The sequence below is a fragment of the Pelodiscus sinensis genome, chromosome 16, assembly GCF_052426305.1.
Source record: "Pelodiscus sinensis isolate ZL-2025 chromosome 16, ASM5242630v1, whole genome shotgun sequence".
NCBI classification, from domain to species: Eukaryota; Metazoa; Chordata; order Testudines; family Trionychidae; genus Pelodiscus; species Pelodiscus sinensis.
In genome coordinates, this window is record NC_143067.1 from 36,736,528 (window position 1) to 36,757,229 (window position 20,702).

At 41.4% G+C, this 20,702-nt stretch overlaps 1 long non-coding RNA gene across 1 annotated transcript in view; it reads left to right on the plus strand.

Annotated features, from left to right (window-relative positions):
- Positions 1-20,702, plus strand: part of LOC149523524 (uncharacterized) — a 261,842-nt gene that overhangs the window by 4,618 nt on the left and 236,522 nt on the right. The gene's annotated exons all lie outside the window — the stretch shown is intronic.

Below are 20,702 nucleotides of genomic sequence, written 5' to 3' on the forward strand. Positions count from 1 at the left end.
TTTCTGTATAAATGTCTGAAGCTCTTTTTTGATCTCTTACATAGACATGGAACAAGGGCATTCTAAAAGAAGCACTCATTTAGTTTTCTGATAATTTTAGAAACCTCAGAAGTGTCATATAGGTTTTGTTTAGAAAAATGTGCTCCTGCATGAATATTTGTTTCAGTTGTTTCTTAGAAGAAAAGTTCACACTATTAGATTTTTTTTTCTTTAAAATAACATGTGCCAAGTACCAGGAACTGAACTATTAGCATAGCTTTGTTTAGTAGTGGCTGGGGAAATTTCTTTATTCTGCTCCTTTATGCCTATTGCAAACAGATACAAAAATCTAATAACTTTTATCAAATTAAATTACTGGCTTCAGAAAGCAATCTGCACAAAACAACGCTCTGTTTCAACACCATAGCATGCAGTGTATTGCTGTTTAGAATCATCTTCTACTCAGCTGAAGTTTGCTTTTCTCCTTTTTCAAAAAAAAATTGTTCTCCTACCATTTACCTACTTTCCTGGGTCTTCATATTGTTGAGCATCAATTTTCAGTGACAGAGACAAGAAATTGAAAAAAGTCTGTCATAAATAGCTGTCAGATGTCAGAGGGAACTCTTGCTTTCAAGGTTTTTTTATAGAAAAGATTTTTGAAAACTGGGGGGAAGAAGAGATGCGGTCAGATAAGTCACATGTTAAGCTACCTGGGGCTGAGAGAGAAGTGATGGTGAGCTTTTAACATCCAATGAACTAAAACAGTTGGGTTTCTGGTGTTCTTTCTAATCTGCATTTGTGTTGGGGAGGAGGTTACTGTATGGGTCTTAATGTCTTGTAGCACAAGCCATTGTCTGTTGTAGTCCCCAAACTGTGTGTCATTCCCTTGAGCTGTCTTTCTTCAGGACGGCAGGAGTGAAAGGAGATAAAAAGAAATACTTTGCGCAGATAGTATATTTTCTAACAACTGATTTGATGCAACTTATCTAATAGGAACATCTCCAACAGTCCCTGTGCTTTTACTGCCTGCCCAGATTTGGAAAATGAGTAAATCAATATTAGTGAAGTTTAAACAAAACGATCAGACCTCTAAACAAAAAGGACAAATGACAGTAGAAAATGTAGGATTTTGTGTGTGTGTGTAAAAATCAGCAGTGCTACAAACACTCTGCTTTTCTTTTTTAAGTGTAAAATGATGTAACGCATGTTCTGTTTTATCCACTTCTTTCCTGTGGCAATGTCTCATTTCAAAGCTTCTCAAACTAGATAGTAGTGGTCTCTGAGGATTCAAAGAATTTTAAAACTTTAATCATGTATTTTCTCTAATGCTGCTGCATGAGTTTCTGATTGGAAGACACAGGCCTGGAAAGGAATAAAATGGTGCGATCAAGTTACTTCACGTGGGTATTAAAGAGCTGGTGTAATTACTGCTCTACATTTCCATATCATAAGCTAGACTACTCCAGCTAAAAAGAAAATGATTTTGAAGCTGGCTCTTAAGGTTTGATTAAGTCAGTGTCAAAAATTAAAGTTTGGAAAAAATTAAAGTTTGGAAGAAAAACTCTGTATTCCCACCAACTAAACCGGGTCATGTAAATAGCACCTAAAATACCCACATGCTGTTTCCTCAGTTTTTTCCTGCATTCTCTCCTGTTCAAGGAAAGTGTCCTGTGTTCTTGTACATCTCTTCCCCACTTACCTTCATGTTGTTTCAGTGTTGTATTTATTCTCAGGAGCTTGTACAAGGAAGCACTCAATGGCAATGTGGAATCATTCGCTCCCTAACCACACAGCTGCTCTTCAGGCAGGAGCGTTCTGCGTGCAATTGAAAGGGCAGGGGAATCTTTTTTAGGTCAGGGGCCACTGACCCACAGAAAAATGTTGTCGGGCCACACACAAGTGAGAAGGAAAAAAAACCCCCAAACAAACCCTTCCTGAGAAGCAGAAAGACACTCCCCAGATTCCCCTCACACACCCAAGGCTGGGGGGTCCAGGCTAGTAGATTTTGTGGGCTCTAGCACGACAGCAGAGGGTGGGGCTGGAGCACAAGTTTGGGTTCCCCGATACTGAGGGGGGGAACCCTGAGCCTCGGGGGCCAGATCCAGCCAAGCCCAGGGCCTCATCTGGCCCCTGGGCCGTAGGTTCCCCACCCCTGCCCTACAGCAGTATAAGCTGCATCAGTGGGATTCAGCCCCTAGCTATCTGTCCCTTCTGTTGTGGATTTGGGGAGTAAGATGCTTTTCCCGACAGTCCATGTTCAGAAATGTTGTCTCAACAGCCGCGATACACGCTTTTAACCCTTCCCCTGCCCAAAGGACCTGATGGGATTGCCCCACACCGGTGGATTTCACATTCACAGTAAAGGAACCGGCATGTTTATTGCTGCTACGTTCGGGTCTGCCCTGGTTTTAGCCCGTGACTGTTTGAAGCTCAGAACTGTCTCTGGTCAGTTGGCGCTGGTAGCTCTGAAGAGCAGAGGTCGTGGGGCCCCTGTCTGTCACCATAGTAGAGACTTCTTGTAGGGAGGGTGCTGCTGACACTAACCTGCCCAGCAGATAGCTCTGTTGGGAGAGGCCTCTTGCACCTCAGCAGAGAGCTTTGGGTGTGGGGGGACCCCGGCATAAAGTAAGGGGCCTGTGGGGGTGGGAAAGCATATCCCCTGCCCCCTTTATCGCCTGAAGCAGAGGGACAGCTCCCCTTTCTCTCCCTGGCGTGATACTGTGGCAACCGGCATGGAGGAGGTCTCATGAGGGAAGAGGCAGCAGGAAGCCAGTCTGCTTGCATGTGGCTTGAGCGCCAGATCTACCTGCAGCACTTTGTCTTAACAAAGAGCCACCCTGACTGTAGACCCACGGAGCCCTTGCATGGTCTCACCCGGCACGTGGTTCCTGAAATGGGGCAGGATCCTTTTCCTGCATCTATTTGCTCCCATCGCTGCTGGCAGCGCCATCCCAAGCCGTTTGGGTGCCCTGCACAGTCATACCGCCTGGGAGGAGGGAGGGCTGTGAGGGAGGAGTTGTGGGGGGCAGGGAGGCAGCGGGAACTGGGCAACCAGTGTCCTACTCCATGTGTGGTCCTCAGGCTGTCCAGGAAGACATCACTGACTTCGTACGGCCCAGTCCCAGATGCGGGCTGCTGAGTGGCCAGAAATGGAGCTGACCACGCTTCGGAGCCTTGGGATTTGGATTAGAGTATTCGAATCTTCTCGCCCAAGGTGTGAGATCATGGGTGGTGTGGGAAGATAGGTCTGAGGGAGGCTAGCCCTTGGGCCTGCCCCTTCTGCTGAGGCTCTGCCTCCTCATGGGAGGAAGCCAAGACGCCTCCCCACCCCTGCCCCCTCAGCATGGTGGGGCACATGGCCTTAGCCTCCCCGGCCCTGGAGTACAGGGTAGGGGTGGAGGGAGGGCACTTGGGCAGCAATACTCTTCCCCCACTACGCCTACAGCAGGTGTTTTGGGGACGGAGTGTGGGCCGAGCCAGGTTGGTGGTTTAGGAAGGCAGCGCCTTCCCCCACCTAGCATACCCATGTGTGCCCTGCCCTGATTGTTGTAATGCCTGATGCACCCAAGATTTTCCTTTGCAAAGGCAGACTATCCACTGCATGCAAACCAGCCATTAACCCTTACTCCCTGAGCACCCCTGTTTGGACAATGCCATACAATAGCATTGCCAAAGGCTCTTGTTTTTTGCTTTCTTGCTTTTCCCATCTCCATTCTGCAATGTAATTCATCTGGATCCGGTAATTTGTTCACTTTTCATAGTTTTAATTGCCTAATTACCTGCTCCAGGGCGATGATAAAGTCTTCAAATATCTAGCTCTCCTTGTAGATCCCTCCCTCATCAAGTGAATGCATTCTAGGAAATTTGCTACCATAGTGTATGCCTGCACAGCCATTACTTTCATCATATGGTCTATTCAGTTTTCTCCCTTTTATATCTGGGTAGTGTTTCTGAGAGAGTCTGAGGTGGGAGGCAGGGCACAAAATGCCCTATACACGAGGGCTGTGTCTAGACTGGCAAGTTTTTCCGGAAAATCATCTGCTTTTCCGGAAAAACTTGCCAGCTGTCTACACTGGCCACTTGAATTTCTGGAAAAGCACTGACGATCTCATGTAAAATCATCAGTGCTTTTCTGGAAAAACTATGCTGCTCCCGTTTGGGCAAAAGTCTTTTTTCGAAAGACTTTTGTGCAAAAGGGCCAGTGTAGACAGCATAGTACTGTTTTCCGCAAAAAAGCCCCAATTGTGAAAAAGGCGATCGGGGCTTTTTTGCGGAAAACCGTGTCTAGATTGGTCATGGACGCTTTTCCACAAAAAGTGACAGGATGCTTTTCCGCAAAAGCAATCTAGATGTGCTTTTCCGAAAATGCTTTTAACGGAAAACTTTTCCGTTAAAAGCATTTTCAGAAATTCATGCCAGTGTGGACGTAGCCATGCACTATGGGCTGACTCTCCCTCCCACAATCATGGTGAAACTCACTATTACTGTGCTAGGGTAGGCCTGGTGTAATTGCAAGCTGTTTGTTTTAAACACTTGTGGAGGGGGAGGGGCTTCAGGTCCTGGTTTCGGGCAGGAGGCCCTGTAGGGAAGCATGCAGCAGTCAGTCCTACAGACAGCCCACAGTTAAATGGGGGGGAAGGACAGGGGGTGACTTGTGCTTCAGTCTTTTATGGAGCAGCCCGCTTTGTTCTCTCTCTGGCTTTGGGTCCTTGTGTGTTATCATTCTGAATACTAAGAAATGAAGTGATATTATGTTGCAACCTTCCAGCATGAATATTTTATGGTTTTATCTCATTTCTCAGTGTGTATGGCATGAGAGAGAGGGATGAGGAGGGCCCGGTAAATTCAGCTAGCTGTGGTAGCGACTTAAGAAGTGTTATCCAAAATATGACCGACCCCATTCAAATGCAAAGGCTTCAGACGTTGCTAATCTACACGGTTTAAATGGAAATGTTCCTCCCTCATCTTTTATTCAACCTCTCTACCTCTCCAGAGAGGAGGACATCTTTCAGTTAACTGTTGGTTAGCTCTTTGTGGTGCACTACTCCATGTTTCTGTGTTGCCCTTAAGTTAGGCATGAGTGTGATTAAGGAATTCAAGGACTAAATTTTGGAGGGAAACAAAAATCAGTGTGGGATTGGAAAGAAGACATTATTTGACAGTGCCACTATCCCACAACAGATTCAAAACACCTAAGTAGAAGCAGCCAGTGCTCCTGAGGGCACTGTAAATATGCCAGAGAGCCTTCGCCATCACATTAGTGCCGTACTTTTTAACTCCTCTTTATTTCGTTGAATCTTGAACCAAGGAAAGTGAATCCAGAGATCTTATTAAAAAAATGCTTTTAAAATGAAGATGTCCATGCATTTCTAACAGTCCTGAGAAATAAAATCTCTTCTGACAAGAATAATTCAGGGATTCATGCATGTGGATGGACGTTGAAGCTAATATTTGAGGCGGGTACTCAGTGAGAGGGAGAGTGTCAACCTCCAGTCTCGTGTAGTACGGCATGTTGAGGAGCTCAAGACTTGGCCATGACTTTTGTAGGCTTCATTGTAACTTGTGACTGAAAACTGAACCTCTTTAGTCTACTACAGGTTGAACCTCTCTAGTCTGGCACCATCGGGACCTGACTGATGCTGAACCAGAGAATTTGCTGGACTATGGGAGTTCAATATTGTCTAGCAGCATTACCAATACTTCCACTTACTGGGCTCATAGAAGACATTTATAGATAAATTACAGCTAATTAACAGCACAGAACACTGAGAGCCAAAACTGGACCATGGATGGTGTTGGACCAGAGAATGCTGGATTAGAGAGGTTTAACTCTTTGTAGATAGAGGGTTATCTATCTAACTAATCTACATGTAATCTGTCTACACTTCCTTCCAGTAGAAAATCCTACTCCATCCTCTTTCAACAAGCAAATGAGGGGGTTGAGGGGAGCACTTTTTCACCATACAATCAGCCAGCAAATCCAGTTTGAATGTCAAAACTGGGCCACAAGCACTGCTGCAAAGCAATGTGAGAGGCAGTGTCTCCTCTCCGTGGCTCCCCAGTAGGCATGGTAACCACACAACTCCTAGCCGCTTGTTCCCCACAGAGTGACACCTATCTCGACAACTGGTTCCGTCTGTTTCCTTGCAGGTTTTTACTTAGCATTTAGGAAGCTTGTGCTTTGTGATCAAGATGCAGATACAATGCAGCTTCCCAATGTTCCCAATATCCACAGACTCGCTGAGTCTTGGATTAAGGATTACCAATAAGGACAGCAATTTGAATAGAAGGCAAATTAACAGAGTAGAGTAGTCCAGTGGGAGTTTTAAATTTCATTGTATATCAGTTAATTTACATAACCTGTAAAGTGTTGTTGCATAAATAAAATTATGCTTAATTTGAAATTGCCAGTTAGGTAAACATGTTACTCTTTTGTGTGGCTGATAAATTTATCCACAGCTACTCTAATAGAAAACAAAAACTTGAATGCAAACAATAAAAACAGTTCTAGCTATTATATTCTATAGCTTTGTTCCAATCTACCATGACGAATCAGTGCCCTGCAAACTTTTTTTTTTTTTTAAACAATGGGCAAAGCACACTGTCTAGGTGTGGGTTTAAGAATTTCTCCAAAGATTTGTGGGTTTTTACCCAAATGCCATCTGTACTGATGTGTTAAATTCTCTTTTAATCTATTTAACATCTGGAACACTGAAAGTGGGACAAAGCTGACTTTTAACATGCTGTAGTTTAAGCAGGCTCACAATTACTAAAAGGAGTTACTCATCTGATAAATGGCTGCAGGTGCATGTAGATGGAAGTTTAAAAAAATAACGTGAATAGTTCAGTGAATATTTTTACAATTCTAAAAAGCCTATCTAAATCTATAATTTATTTGAAGAGAAAACTGTAGCTTAATTTAGAACACTGAATTGAATTCCAATACTTTATTTCAAATGTAGGGAAAACTACTTTTCCATTGATAGACAACATGACCTTCCACTGGAAAGAGCCAAGGGAGACCTGGGCAGAAAATCTTATGTAAAACAAAGGGTGTTTTTAGACTACAGGGTTTTTTCGAAAAAAAGTGGCCTTTTTTCAAAAAAACTTCCCCTGTGTCTAGACTGCCGCCGAGTTCTTTCAAAATTAAATCGAAAGATCATGATTTTTTTTTTGACCGCGGTAAACCTCATTTTATGAGGAAGAACACCTTTTTTCAAAAGTGCTCTTTCGACAAAAGGCATTCTTGAATGCGAACAGGGCTTTTTCAAAAAAGAGCATCCAGACTATCTGGGTACTCTCTTTCGAAAAAGCGGCTCGCTTTTTCAAAAGAAGTGGTTGCAGACTAGACGCTCTCTTTCGAAAGAGGATTTTTTGAAAGATTCTTTCGAAAAAGCTTCTTTTGAAAGAGGCTTGTAGTCAAAGTGACTAAGGTTGTGAGTCTACAATCATAACCAAAATGTTGTACCATGAAACGACGGCAAAACGTGCTGTAAAACGCCAAAGTCATACAGAAATAGTGGTGGTCCTGATCCATGGCTGAATGACTTATTTAACTAACCAACATGGTATGACTTGTGAATACTGTGGTCAGATATTCAGCTCTAATCTTATAAAATCTTTATAAAGTCATGACTGATGTAGAGAAAGGGCAAGTTATTTACTTGTTCCCCAAACACAAGAACTAAGGATCACCAAAAGAAATGAATAGGTAGCAAATTTAAAATAAACAAAAGGAAGTTTTTCTTCACATGACACACAGTCGACCTGTGGAACTCCTTGCCAGAGGGTGCTCTGAAGACCAGGACTTAAACAGGGTTCCAAAAAGACCTAGATAAATTCCTGGAGGATAGGTCCATCAATGGCTATTAGCTAGGATGGGTAAGAATGGTGTACCTACCATCTCTTTGTCAGAAGCTGGGAATGGGCAACAGGGGATGGATGACTTCATCGTTCCCTGTTCTGTTCATGCCCTTGGGGGTACTTGGCATTGGACGCTGTCTGAACACAGTATCCTTAACTAGATGGACCTTGGTCTGACCCAGTACGGCCGTTCTCATGTTTTTAGTGCATATTTGAGTTTAAAACTAACATTTTGATAGTATTTGCATTTACGGAGTTTACCAGTTCTAATCATAGGCAAAAGTAGGTGAAGAAGGGTTACAAATACTGTGAAATCCAAACTCCTGATTTAACTGAAATGAATTTTCTCGCACAACTAGTTTGGGCATTTGTTCAGCATTAATAACATGCTGGACACCACATTTCAAGAAAGATGTGGAGAAATTGGAGAAGTCCAGACAAGAGCAACAAAAGTGATTCCAGGTCTAGAAAACATGAGCTATGAGGGAAGATTGAAATAATTGGACTTGTTTAGTTTAGAAAAGAGAGGACTGAGATGGGACATGATAGCGATTTTCAAGTATCCAAAAAGGTGTTACAAGGAGGAGGGAGAAAAATTGTTCTCCTTGACCTCTGGAGATAGGACAAGAAGCAATGAACTTAAACTGCAGCAAGGGAGGTTTGGGTTGGACATTAGGAAAAAAATTCCTAACTGTCAGGGTGGTTAAACACTAGAATATATTGCCTAGGGAGGCTGAGGAATCTCCATCACTAGAGATATTAAAGAGCAGGTGACAGACACCTGTCAGGGTTGATCTCAACAGTCCTTGATCCTGCAGTGAGGGCAGGAGACTGGACTCCATAACCTTTCAAGATCCCTTCCAGTTCTATGATTCTATGAACATCCAAGAGCATACATATATAACTGACTCTGTCTCTAGAATTTGACTTTCATTCCTCAATTGGTTTTTAATTTCTAATTTAATTCTTTGCAGTGACTGTTTCTCAACATGTCCTTTTCTGGGCATGTGGGTGGGCTACCTTTAATGCTAATAACTAGGAGTTAAGTAATCTGAGGTTTAAAATAAGAGTGATTAATGGGGCTTTTATAAATGGGAGATACGGTATAATAGCTTTATATTACAGAGGGAGAGAGAGAGCGTGCAAATCTGCTACCCCAGTCTTCTTACGGTGCTAATCTTCTAAAGCCAAAATAGAGAATCAAGAGCATAAAAATAAAACTTTATGTGATTTACATAATTGCATCTAGGAGAAGTTAATAAAACTTTCATGTAGTGTAATCTGAAAATTGATGCCAATGTTTTAAAATCTGCTACAGGCACTTCCTGACTAGTTCTGTGTCATCTGCGCATTTCGCTACTTCACTGTTTACTTCTTTTTCCAAATCATTCACGAGTACGTTGAACAGAATTGGTCCTTCTACAGACACCAGGGGGATACCACTATTTACCCCTCTCCTTTCTGAAAACTGTCCATTGATTCCTACCCTTTGTTTCCTGTCTTTTATCTAGTTATCAGTCCATGAGAGGACCTTCCCTCTTATCCCATGACAGCTTACTTTGCTTAAGAGTCTTTGGTGAAGGATCTTGTCAAAGGCTTTCTGGAAATCCAAGTACACTATATGTACTGGATCCTTTTTTCCCGCATGCTTGTTGACCCCCTCAAAGAATTATAGTAAATTGGTAAGGCATGATTTCCCTTTACAGCAACCGTGTTGACTCTTCTCCAACAAATTAGGTTCATCTATGTAGCTGACAATTCTGTTCTTTACTATAGTCTCAACCATTTTTCTCGCTTCTGAAATTAGACTTACCAGCCTGTAATTGCTGGGATCACCTCTAGAGCCCTTTTTAAAAATTGGTGTCCCACTAGCTATCCTCCAGTCATTTGGTACACGATTTAAATGACAGTGTACAGACTACAGTTAGTAGTATTGTAGTTTCCCATTGGAGTGCCCTGAGAACTTTTGGGTGAATGTCATCTGGTTCTGGCAACTTACTCCTGTTTAATTTATCAATCTGCTTCAAAACCTCCTCTATTGACCCCTCAGTCTGGGGTCATATACAAAGCATGGCTCAGGTTTGGGAATCTCCCTCATGTCTTCAGCCATGAAGGCAGATGAAAAGAATTCATTTAGTTTCTCTGCAATTGCTTTATCATCCTTGAGTGCTTCTTTAGCATCACAATTGTCCAGTGTCCCTGCTGGTTATTTAGAAGCCTTCCTGCTTCTGAAGTACTTCAGAAAAAAAATGCTGCTACTTTTTGAATCTTTGGCTAGCTGTTCTCCACATTCTCTTTTGGACTTCCTAATTATATTTTTATACTTCGTTTGCCAGAGTTCATGCTCCTTTCTGTTTTCCTCATGGGTACGTCTAGACTGCAGTGTTTCCTGGAAAAACTCTGCCATGTCCAAGGAACGCATCTGCTTTCCTGAAATTTTTTTCGGAAGAGCGGACGTGGGTTATTTCAGCATCCCTGTAAACCTCGTTTTATGAGGAAGAAGGGATGTTCGATCAGATTCAACTTTCACTTTTTAAGTGATGCCTTTTTGCCTCTCCCTGCTTCTTTTACTTTATTTAGCCACGTTGATGCTTTTTGATTCTCATTTTATGTTTGTTTGTTTTTTTAAATTTCTGGGTATACATTTAAGTTGAGCCTCTATTATGGTGTCTTTAACCAGTTTCCATGCAGCCTGCAGATATTTCATTTTTGGCAGTGTACCTTTTAATTACCAGTTAACTAACTGCCTCATTTTTGTGTCGTTTCCCATTCTAAAATTAAATTCCAAAGTGTTGGGCTTCTGTGGTGTTATTTCTGTCATGAGGATGTTACATTTAATTATATTATAATCACTTTTACCAAGTAGTTGAGCTACATTCACCTCTTGGACTAGATCCTGTGCTCTATTTAGGACTAAATAAAGATTTGCTTCTCCTCTGGTGGGTTCCAGGACCAGCTGCTCCAAGAAACAGTCGTTTAAGGTGTCAAGAAACATTATCTCTGAATGCCATCCTGAGTCTATATGGGGCAAGTTGAAATTCCCCATTATTTCTGAGGTTTATTTTTTTATTTTAATGTCCTCTCTGATCTCACTGAGCATTTCACAGTATTGAGAATCATAGGGTTGGAAGAGACCTCTGGAGGTCGTCGAGGCCAACCCGCATCCTGGCTAAGTGGTCCCTAATATATCACTAATACTATATTATTTTGAGCAGAGTGGGTAACTTTTTTTTGGTTGGGTGCTGCTGAGTCCCATGCAAGTAGATTTTGTGTGCTCTAGCCACAGCTCAGGCTCCCCAGTGTTGCAGGGGAGGGGGAGGAAGGGTCCCAAGCCTCGGGAGCTGGATCCAGGCAAGCCGTTGGCCACAGGTTCCCCATGTCTGATTTAGAGCATGGAATTACTAACCATAGAGATTCATTTAAGATTTTTACTTTATTTGATTCTACATTTCTTGCACATTTAGTGCCACTCGTCCACCAGCACAATCTGTTCTGTGCTTCTGATGTATTTCACACCCTGGTATGACAATGTTCCATTGATTTTTTTCCTTATTGCACCATGTTTCTGTGATGCCTATTATATCAATATCCTCTTTTAATACATGGCACTCTAGTTCACCCTTATTATTATTTAGACTTCTAGCATTTGTATATAAGGACTTTAAAAACTTGTCACTTTTTAGCTATCTGCCATTACGTGATGTAACTGAACAAGACCTCTTTCTCGTCTGACTGTTTCTTATCAGATCCTACCTCTATTTTCTCAGTTCTAGTTTTTTGGACTATATTTGGTTTTTGTTATCATACGTGGTATAGAGAACAGATGTGGCTTGAATGGTTAATCACTATTAATTCCTCCTGACCATCAAAAATTTGAAAACTTATCCATCTTCAAATGGAAAGTAAAGTCAATAAGACAATGGCTCCCATCCTGTGAAATGCTTTGTCCAAGTATTGCTTATTAGCACTAAAGTGGTCTTGCTCAAAGAGGACTATGCTACTGTGTATGAGAACATTGAAGTTTGCACCTGCAGCATCCATACGGGAGAATTACAGTGTAGCACTTTGCTGAGGACTGCATTTGCAGAACCTTTAGCCTGAATTGTGAAGTAATGTAGATGTGCCCTAAAACTCAAATTGGGCAAACACCCTATTATCCTAAGAAATACACATTTTCACAACAAATTATTAAATCTACATGTGTGTGCCTTGTAAATCAAATATACCATGTGTCCCATCCAAATTAGAAGCTGCACATTTGTTTGCCTTGTGAGTCAAATTTACATCTCTTGATATGTGAATAGTATTTCATCACCCTAATTAATATGAACTTCTTGTGTACAATCAGCAAATATATGAAGTATGGTCATCAGAGATTTTGTTGGTTTTAATTGTAAATAATTGCACTCTAGAAATAATATACATTTTATGGTGCATGGAAGAGGACTATTAAAAATTTAAACCAGATTATAATTTTGGATTAATAAAAGAAATGGCCTAAAGTGAGAGATCCCAATTGAATGGGCTAAAGCTGAAATGGAATCCTTGAAATAAATCAAACATAAAAAGCATCCGATAAGAAAAGGATTGAAGAAATTGGTTATGTGTTAGTGCCATCTACTGGACAATAGTGGAAGCACCAGAGAGCGGAAATCTGAGCCCTCTGGCATGTGTACAATAGAAATCAGGGAATGGCCCCCTCCAACAAGTCCTATAATCAAGCTATGTAAAACTGAGGTCCCCATTTTGTCCCCTGAGGTTTACTGAATTCACGAGGAATCTGCACTGTCCCCAGTGTGGCTGATGCCTAGACTAGCTATGTTGAAAAGTTCTCTCCCCACCTCCCATTAAAAAGACTTAAGACTAGGTGGCAAAATTTGATTTCAAATATTTCTCCTTTTATTCTTGAATATAAATATTTTGCTCCGTCTATACTGAAGAATACTGGATGTCTGAACAATAGGTTAGGTGCTAAAGAAGGTGATGCTCCACAGGAACAGTAATAAATCTTGATGATTTGCATTGGTCATTGATGTAACTGCTGAACTACAACTCTGTTGATTGTATATTGATGTGGTTCTGCATGAATTAATAAATTAATTGGTTAAGAATTTGAGAAATATCATTGAAGTTAAGTCTCTTGAAAATAACCTAGTGTTAAATTAGTAAGCGAATGTTCTCTGAACTAAATAACACATAATCTTATTGGCTTCCATTCTAATATTGACTATAACAATCATCTAATTAGCAGACCTCATTTGTTGGATTTGAGCTCTAAAATTTAACTGACAGCTCAAGTGACTGTATCCCATGTCTATCTCCCTCTCTACAATGGAAATATGAAAGTGAAAAGTAGTCTTTATATATAGGATCCAAACTAAAAATAGAAATATAATGTGGTTTGCCAGGGATGCAATTGCTAGTATGCATGTGGAGTGCTATGGGACTGAAACGACAGCTTTCTTGGCTTAAAGATTTGATACCTATATTGTCTGCACATGGAATCAAGAGATAATGGTGAAAGGTGTTTGGGTGTATTGCTGTTAGGTGGCTAACTTTAAATAGATCTCTGGCATCTACTAATTCTTCTACTGCAATCCTGAGAGATGCTGTCTCCTCCTGATCTGTGCGTGCATCTTGTCTTGACCTCAAAAGGTCCTAGGCTAGAGGACTGAAGGTGGCATGTGGTGTCATTGCTGCTGGTGTTGTCAGACATTCCTGTAGCTTCATGAAGTCTCTCAGCCACCTTTCTGATTGAAGACTAACCCCCTGCTCTTTAATTTCAGACATTATTATCCTACCATCATTAGAAATGGAAGGCAGTAGGAGGGCATGCTCTCCATGCCTCACCAGTGAAATATTGGTGAGATAAATTGTATGTATTTTCTGTTCTCACTTATGGGTAGTTGGCCTAGATGACCTCCTGAGATCTCTTTCAACCCTAATCGTCTATCATTCTATAGAAGACAATTAATTTGCATCATTAGATGGTTCCTATGTATGAAACTGAACATTGATAATTTTTACTCTTTTATTTTTACAATTAAAACTCCAGGTTATCCATGGAACCCCATTTCATGGAAAGGCTAATTTCAAAGCATTTTGTAGATAGGCTAATGATCTACATTGGCTGTCATGTGCCAGCTACAGTGTTCCAAGAGTTGCACGGTCTCCTAGTCAAATATTGCTGAATTAAATAGCTCTCTTTGGTATATTAGATATTTGTGTAGGGCCATCGGTGTGCGCAGCTCTTTATAAGAATAGAGATCTTAGATGTTAATCTAATGCATGTAAAATACAGACCTAATCGTACAATTCTTGCTGTTGAAGTTGTTGGCAATTAAGACTGAAGAAGGTCCATCTAGGATGGGTCAATACCAAGGGAAGAGAGATGTTAACATACTGATAGAACTGGAAGGAATTTATATGATACTACAGGCTGAACCTCTCTAATCCAAAATCGAGACCCGAGCGGTGCTGGACCATGGGAGGTCATTCTTTCTTAGCACCATTACCATCACTTTCATGGCTTAGTAGACTCTTAGACGACATTAGGAGTAAAGGGGTAAATTAGAGCTAAAAGACAGCACAGAACACTGAGAGCCAGGACTTGTGGTTATAAGCAAACATTATGGAATTGCAGGAAACTTGATAAATGGATATCTGGCTAACTAAAATCATGCTGGACCACAGAAGTTGCCGGACTAGAGAGATTCAACCTGTATTCAGTAAGTTGCATGACCTTATTTCTTGTGTCTTTTGACTATCCTCTGAGTACTGCTCTGATAGTATTTGGTTCTTCCATTATTGTCCATGCTCTTTACAAAATGAGAGGTGTATTTTCTTTAGGGGTCCATCCAGAGCTTAAATTGTGCCGGGGCTTGCCAGAGCTCAGCCCTGGCTCCTCTAGTATTGGCACTTCATCGCTCCAGCACCTATGGGCTTACCATGTATGTTATGAAAGGACAATAAATTGCTTGAGCCCCAGTATCTCTTTCATTGAATAGAAGGAAGTGGGTACAAGCCATGAAGAAACACTTCTGTGAATTGCAGGAAACTCGGCATTCCAGTTTTGAACACCAAGTCAGAGCTGAGTGTGGCTTTTAGACTGCTCATTGGTGTCTGGCTGTGGATGGGCTGAAGGGTTTTTATTTGATGAGATAGATGTCAAGAACCTTGAAGGTCATGTCGGGACAGGCACTATAAACCTAGTCCAGATGGCCGATATGGTAATTCAGGATGCTGTGCTGATTCCCATCAGCCATATGGCCAGATAAGATAACTAAAGTCCTTTTCCTAATCACAAGGTGCATAGAGTCGCAGGGATTCTAATCAACCTTTCAAAGGTGAGGGGAGACATGCTACTTGCCTCAAAAACACCCCTTTGGAGAGCGTGAGTTAGAGGCATTGTGGCCTCATGGTAAACATTGTGAATATTGTGCACTTCCTGCATTCTCCTCCCAACACTTGCAAAAGCAGCTGTGCCGCCGGGAAATGCACAGCCCAGGACAGTAGTGTAGCATAGGCATCCAGTGGAGGAGTAAACAGCAGAATCCCGCAAAGTCGCAATTCTCCGCTTGTGTCGTCATTACTAGTGAGATAATCCCTACTGCTGATCTGAACTGGCATTGCAGAGAGAACAGTGATTCCACAAAGAGCAGTGTGTCTGATGGCAGATGAGGAATAGGCAGCAGGAATGGGTGAACTTCAGTAGCGAGGAGCTTGTTTTCTTAAAATGCCCTTAGTTACGGCAATAAAAATAGAGAGTAGCGCACCGAGGAAACACTTCTGCCACCCCATCATCTCCCTCCCCTTCCGCAGAACAATCAACAGATTGGTTTCTAAGTGATTTTTGTTTTGATTGTCGTTAAGGCCTGACTAGCCCGTAAACACAGCCAAACACAGTTCAATTGTATACATAATTGTCTATTCATGCTGTAAATATCACTGCAAGGAAATTGGCGTTTCGTGCATGCTATTTTCTACTTACCTCGACAAATCGCCTTCTAAGTTGGGATGAAACAGATGGGGTTGAAAAAGCATGTGAGTGGCCCCTGACACCATATAACCTTGGTCTCACGGCAAATATTCTGCATGATCAATGCTTTGGAGTTAAGATGGGCCAGGGTTGTCGAAAGCCGGCACTGTTGCTTAGGGCCAGATTTTCAAAGCTGTTCTGCACCCAGATCTTAGTGCGAAACTTTTGGCCAGACTTGCAGAAGAACTGTGCAGCCTAGGCATGCCCATTGTGCACAATTCTTCTGATAACCTGGTTCTTGTCATGATGCTTTCATTGGAGCAGACCTCTTGAAAATCAAGCCCTGTTTATGGTCAGCTCTTCTGGCAGCTACTGCATTCGATTTTCCTGTATTGAGCCCATGACGGATGGCTGCCTCTCCACACTTAGACACTGGCTGCCAGCCTGACTTATCCTCTAATGCATGAATGGACAGGGAAATATTCGTGGTGCAGCTGTATACATGTACAGATGTTTTGCTACCTGGAGTTATGGGTTCTGGTAGGAATGCAGGGCTTTCTCATGTGGAAGAATTTTTGGTGCTTTGTGTGTCCTCAGTGCATCTTCACACAATCTCGCAATGTTGGTAACCCCACAAAGCTGCAAAAGCTTTTTGTGGTATGTTCTACTCTTTCAGTAGGCCTGTCTCCAAGAAAGATGCATGGGACCTTATTCATAATCTAGCATCTCTGGCATTACATCACAAACTGAATTAACCAGTGTTCTCACAATGGCTAGTATTTGATTTACCTAATTTTGAAACTGCCCAGTCATGCAGGTATTTTGGAACAGTCATTTCAGAAGCTGTTTGACTTCACAATGACAATGAAACTTTATTAAACCACATCGAATGTTACATATTGGGACATGAATTTTTTACGCCGCAATATAAAATGGCAGAAAGAGAGTAATCTGTTCTAACAATCTTGCCCAACATCCAGAGATACAGTGCATTTGCCGCATGATCAAGTTAAAAACAAAAGTCTGACCGACAGCGAGAAGTAAGCAAAACCACAAATGTAATACTCACATGACACAAGCATTCTGTGAGATAGAACTGTCTTTCTGCCATATTAACTGTTTCATAATCTCCAGTAGTGGTTATTACATGGCATCTATACATTTTGTTTCCGTATTTTGTTTTCCTATACAGGTACTTCATTATAAACTAAATTTCTATGAGTTGCATTTTAGCTGAAGTGAATCAGGTGTACTCTTTTTCAAAAAAGAAAAAAAAAGTGTGTATTTTTATTCAGAACTAACACCTATCTGACCAATTCATCTCTAATGTTACCTTATCAATGTCAGAGGAGTTAAGCCAGTGATGAATTTGGCCCATGGGATCAGTTTATTTCTAGTAGTTGTTTTAGCTTAAGATCTACACTGTGCAAAACCTCTCTCGTATGTTTCACCTTCATAGTAAACAGCATTTTAATATCCTGCCTAATGACTTTTCAATAACCATAGCAACAACAAAGCATAGAACCAAGAGTTGGAATGACTTTTATTTACGTCCCATCACACAATATGTCTCTAAATGACTTAGCCACCTGCATTCTGCTACAAAGACCTTTTACATCTGCACTTGAAAGGGAATCCTCTGAACTGTCATTCATGTTAAAATTCGACACTTACCACCAGGGACTTAACAAGACTTTGAACTTTCTCACCCATTACCAAGACAGTTTCCCCAATTATCACCTGTAATACCATTAACTCACAAACATCCCACTCTCCCTACCTTTAATATCAGCAATTCACAGACACTTACCTTCCTTCCTCCCCCTTCCCACCCCCCCGCATCCCCCTTCTGTTCTGCAATGTGATTTGTCCTTTTCATATTTGTTCATTTTTTTAATTGTATCCTTTGGTATATATGGTTGTGACTATTTTCTTCCACTATTTGATCTGAGGAAGTGGGTCTGGCCCACGAAAGCTCATCATCTAATAAACCATCTTGTTAGTCTTTAAAGTGCTACATTGTCCTGCATTTTGCTTCAACTACCCCAGACTAACACGGCTACATCTCTATCACAATATGTCAGTACCACTAAAATGGATCTATTCCCCTACCAGGGAATATGAACAATTTCTGACCATGACCCTAATAAGCAATTTCCCTGTAGGAAGCAAAGTCATTTCTATAAAAACTGATTTTAAAATGTACTTAGAGCTACTAAATCCTGGGAGATAATGCTGCTTATTATGAACTTTATGTAATTTTTAAAACTCCACTCCACTTAAAGGTAATTATGTATAGCAACAGTAGAAGGCAAAATATAGAGCAATGGTACAATCTAAGCTTCTGTTTCTCAATTCTTCAGAGTCTTTTTCAGATGCTCAGCCTTGGTATTTTTCTCTTACCCCTCAGATAGCTGAACTTAAGGGCTGGGTAACACATATTAAAATAAGTATTTATTCCAACAAGGAATCGGGCACTGAATAATTTGGCATTTGGGGTCCAGATATGTTTCTTCTAAGTAATTATTGAGTCTTTATTTTTTCTCATGTTTTCTGAAACAAGATGATTACTGGACCATTGATCCACTGAGTTCTAAACTAGTAACCTCTTATTCAGAAGACTCTGAAACAATTCTTGCTGCAAATGTGGTAGAGCCTCAGGTGGTGTAAATTGGATAGAATCAGATAGACTCCCCCCAATCAGAGAATGTGTGCCACTTATTATTTTTTACAAATTTCTCTTGATGTGACTGACAGAGAGTGGCATATATCATCAGAGTTTATAGTTCCTTTAGTATGGCCTCCAAAATCACTAATTATCTGTGAAAATCTTGGCCTACATATTTTACCCAAGAGACAGAATGAGTGAAAAAAGCATCTGACACATGTCAGAGGAATGTCTGAGACCATGTGAATTCTTCCAAATATTTTTCATACAAAATATAAACACAAGGTTTCATCAGAGCTGGTGAGAATTTCTGATTCACTGATTTCACAAGGATATGCATAATAGATAGGTGTGCTGTGTATGCGACTGTGAAAATCATTAGCACGCTTGATTCAGAGGGGTAACAAAATTAGTCTGCAACTGGAAAAACTTAAAAACAGCAAATAGTCTAGCAGCACCTGAGAGTTTAAGAAACATGTAGATGGTATCCTGGTATCATGAGCTTCTGTGGGTACAACCCACTTGCATCAAGAACTTTTAATGTTTCAGTGACTGTCTCCGAAGTAAGTAAACAAAAGAAAATTCTTATTCCTCTGTGTTCTAGAGCCCAATGTAACATACAGATTTGTGTTGCATGCCAAGATAACTAAACTGCTGAGCTCTTCTTGAAAGTGATACAGCCAACTCAATTGTCCTACAATTTAGTTCATGAATGTGCTCAAAGGTTCCAAATTAAAAGCAATTGAAGATAGTCCCATTCATAAACATAGTGGGGATCTGCCGGGTCAGGTGCTACTGAATGATGCTCATACTGGGTAAATTAAAGCTTATAAAATAGTCAAAACATCTCTCTCTCTCTCTGGCTTGGAATAAAAAAGGTCTTTCTAACAAAGCCCTAAGAATCTTGTCTCTCCTACCACAGGGTGCCCCTGTGCTTCCCTTATTGGAGAACAGATGGCTCCAGTCTTGTACGTGCCCCTTATTTTACACAAGTTCTTTGTGTTGAGAAAGAAAAGTGGCAAACGGTTTGGTCTGGTAATTGTTAAAGCCACTTGGTATGGGGACGTTGGTGGATGCATTGCTTCTCTTCTGTGGCCGTCCCTGTAGGAGGCATTCTGAACCTGGGTCCTCACAACACACTACTCCAAGGAACGTGCCGGGCTGAAGGAGGCGGAGCAGCCAAGGCTCTGTTCCCTTGTACACCAGCTACTTTCAACTGGTTTTCATCAACAGAGCATTGGCCACATACATTTCAGCAGGTAAAGCTAGCTGTTACTCTTCCTGCTAGCTTCATGTTCTGTGTTGTTATAATGCTTCCCTCGGGGACTGTATGAGTACATCTCTCCGTTCCTTCCCCCAAATATTACATCTTTCCTCCAGTTCTTGTGCAGCAATTTAGCCCCCGTGATTCTAACTTTGTCCATTTTCTATAGAGCCCTTAAAATGGTTAACCAGTTAAATGATCATGCTTAACCTGTTAACCTTTTAACTTTGGACCTGCTGCCCAACCTGCTGCAGCCATGAGGTCCCATGTGACCATCACATCCTGCGGTGGCCATGGGGGTCCCACCACCTGGCTCCTCTCTTCACTGCGGCTGGGGCTGGTCTGGCGTGTCTGGCTTCCACTGGACTTCACCAGCAAGCCCCAGTTAACCATTTAACTGGTAAGCATACCAGAAGTCTTGTTTTTACTGGGAAGCTTATTGGTTAACCATTTCACACCATTCATTTGCTACATGAAGCACAATCAGTTTTATTATACATTCCCCCACCCCTCCCGGATGTGTCACTCAAAAATGGCAGTGTCCGTTCAGCTCCAGTTGAAACCAAATGGTTTCTTCCGGGCCAAGAGCAATGTGGAAAGCTTTAGCCTGAAAGGAAGTGGAATGAAATCATTCAAAGCAACTAGCAAAAAGCAGCTAGAATCAAAGCTGGAAATCCAGGCTGGCTGTCAGTGTGTTCTACCTACAGAAGCCATAATGACGCAATCCAACACGTTATTCCTAAGGTTCCTGGAATGTGCTGCAGACTCTGTTTTTTCTTCCTGTTAAAATCATAAATGAATACTTTAGAATTTACTGCAAATCTGCCAATTAAAATGGACACATTCATGAAACCCTTTGGTGTCATACAATCTAGTAGCCATATGCTTTGTCATGCACAGTGGTACAAACCAGTTTGATGTCAGACCAATGACTATGGACCTCAGAACTC